Raw genomic sequence first — 2,781 nt, forward strand, 5'->3', positions numbered from 1 at the left:
TATTTATCACATACCCATAAAATTTTTCAAATTCACCGTATACCCACGAGTTTTACAAAAATGTCACCAAATGCCCTTAATGACTGACGATGGTTAACTCTATAAGTCATTAGGGCTAATTATGCCACATGGCAACACCTAATGGTTAACTCCGTTAGTCATTAGTGCTAATTATGCCACATGGCAACACCTAATTGGTTACTTTTTTGAAATATTTCATTAACTATAAAAAAAATTAGGAAAAAACTTTTTTTTTTTTAATTTCAAAAAAAAAAAAAAAACCCTTCCACCGCCCCTAACCCCACCAGCTAGCCAACGTCGTTGACATCGCCCAGCCCCTTGCCAGCATCGCCGGCACCGGCCAGCCCCCTGCCAGCTTCGTCGGTATCAGCCAGCCCTTGCTGCCGGCGCTAGGCCCGTTCCCCCTCGGCGGACTATCCCTAACATGCATCCTCGCCCCTCCTTGAGACCCCTAAACATAATGCTTTCTCTCTCCTCAGCGCAACCTTGACCCCTCCCTACTCTAGTGCCGAAATCAACGAACCCTAGTAGCCTGATCCCTCCCCCGCCGGCGCCGTCCACCACTCACAGCCTTCCCAAAATCCCTTTCTCTTCCACGAAAACTACTCACGAAAACCCCAAAATAGAAAAATCGAAACCCTCAAAATCAAAACCTAAGGTTTTGATTTTGGGGGTTTTTTATTTTGTGGTTTCGGTGATATGGTTTAGGGGATGGAGATGGCAAGGGAAGGGTCAATTTGGGTTCGTCGGTGCAAGGATGAGAGTGTGGACGCCGACAGTAGGGAGGGGAGGGGTTTCCGAGGGAGAGAGGAAAGTGTTTTTGAGAATGGGGAATAGGTGGTTCAAGGGAAGGGGGACCGGCATGTGGGGTGTCGGGTTCGGGCTAGTGCCAGCGCGGGGGTTCAGGCGGCATCCGCGTCGGCAGGGCATGGCGGACTGGATGGTGGCGGAGCTTGGCTGTGGTGAGACTGGGCTGTGGTGGGAGGGTTGTTTTTTATTTTTTATTTTATTTATTTATTGATAATTAATAAAATAATTATATTAAAATTTAACTAATATAAATGTTAGGTAATCACAAGTTGCCACGTGGCAAATTTACCCCTTAATGACTAACGAAGTTAACGTCCGTTAGTCATTTGAGCATTTGGTGACATTTTTGTGAAACTCAAGTGTATATGGTGAATTTGAAAATTCTCATGGGTATATGGTGAATAAAAAAACATAAATCAAGGGCATTTGGTGAAAAATCCGTTGAAGATAAGTAATCATCTACTTCTGAGGGTTTATTTTTATTCCTGGCGAGTCATTTGCTGTTGTGAGTTTGCCTTCTAAATGCTTTTGTATATGGGTTTTGGCTAAGGATAGTAGAAACTAGCCGTCGTGGAGGCCATGGGTTTCAAGGGATTCAAATATGAAGGAATTACATATGTTTAATTATCAGTTATAGAGAAAATCCAAGGATCTTCAACAATCAAGACACTGATACATTTATCATATAAGACCAAGAGAAACTGATTTCTTACAAATTTTCTACTGATCAATTACGAGTTTTGAGATGGACAGTTCGTGATTAATCGTGATGAAATAATTCTATATGATCCTTATTTAGAGAGCTTGGTGTTGCACAAAGGAACCGAAGATTAGACTTTGACATCCTTTCCATGACAAAACAGATTTATAGGCCATGGCCAATTTGGGAATGAAGATCAAAGGTAAATACGATATTAAGCTTTTCAAATTCTAACTCGATCTTCCTAGAAGGTTCATGTTAGAGCTCTCGCAGCGGAAATGTGGGTTCTACTAGATAATATGAAACCAGTGCTTCACAAAGATAAATAATATTTTGGGATAGACAAATAACCACTATGAAGGAAATAATAAATATAAGAAAATAAACTTTCTTAAATTAATGCTAATAAAATTTTACGTGAATAAAATGATTGGATTTTTAACTGCATTACAACCTAAACAATTTATAAGGTCTTACATGCCCTAAATAGATTCTATTACTAAAGAAAACAACGAAACATTTGATTAAACATTTGCTTTCATCCTACCATTCTCTCCTCTTAAATTAATCCTTCTTAAATTAGACATAATTAATTTTGGAACTAATTATGTCCACATATATTCCAACAATTCTCCACCTCGTTCATAATTTGAAAAACATTTTAATTTTTGGACGAATTACTTGTGTAATATGTATTCGGTTGCAGCATTTTTACAATGACTGCCTACGTACCCTCGACCGGGATTAAATCAATCGTAGTTCCATTTATTTTTCCATGTAACCTAACATGGGACAATGTTAAACAGTTCCAAACAATGTTATTGGAACTTGCTTCCTGACACAACTTTCGTTAACATGTCTGTAGGGTTCTCATTTGTATGCACTTTCACAAGAGAAATACTTCCTTTCTCTATGACATCCCGTACAAAATGATACCTTAAATCTATATGTTTGGCACAAGCATGATGAACCTGGTTCTTGTCCATGTGAATAGCACTTTGGTTGTCACAGTTTAGATTCACACTATCCTGCCTAACCCCCAAATCATCTAGAAGTCCCCGCAACCATAATGCTTCCTTAACTCCTTCTGACATAGCCATATACTCGGCTTCTGTCGTAGATAGAGCCACTATAGCATGTAACATTGATCGCAAACTAATTGGAGAACCATGCATTTTAAACACATAACCAGTAGTAAATTGTCTTCTATCTAGATCACCGGCATAATCTGAATCAATAAAGCCACTTAT

The sequence above is a fragment of the Chenopodium album genome, chromosome 14 (assembly GCF_948465745.1).
Source record: "Chenopodium album chromosome 14, dcCheAlbu1.1, whole genome shotgun sequence".
NCBI classification, from domain to species: Eukaryota; Viridiplantae; Streptophyta; class Magnoliopsida; order Caryophyllales; family Amaranthaceae; genus Chenopodium; species Chenopodium album.